Consider the following 359-nt stretch of genomic DNA (forward strand, 5'->3'; position numbering starts at 1 on the left):
TGAAGCCTTAAGCTGCACCGAGTCATGAAGTGATTAATTTCCCTCTGAGCAAACCTCCGGGAGGTTCTGGAATGAGTCTTTCCTTCCAGATTGTCTTTCTGAGGAACCTGGGGCCTGCATGCCCCACCACATCATCCATCCTTCAGCAGAGACATCCTGTTTCCTTCCTGGAGTTTGTTTTAATTCCCAAAGATCCCAAGCAACTGGAACGTAGGCACCTTGGGGCCTGGGGAGGCACATACCAAGGGCGTCCCTGGAGATGCCATTCCTGACCATGTGGGCCGTGATCTTTATCAGGACGGATAGTCCTTCCTTCCACCGCGTTTGGGATGACCTCTCGTCCCCGACTTGAGTTCTGT

Source organism: Phoca vitulina, unplaced genomic scaffold (genome assembly GCF_004348235.1).
Source record: "Phoca vitulina isolate PV1807 unplaced genomic scaffold, GSC_HSeal_1.0 scaffold102, whole genome shotgun sequence".
In the NCBI taxonomy this organism is placed as follows: Eukaryota; Metazoa; Chordata; class Mammalia; order Carnivora; family Phocidae; genus Phoca; species Phoca vitulina.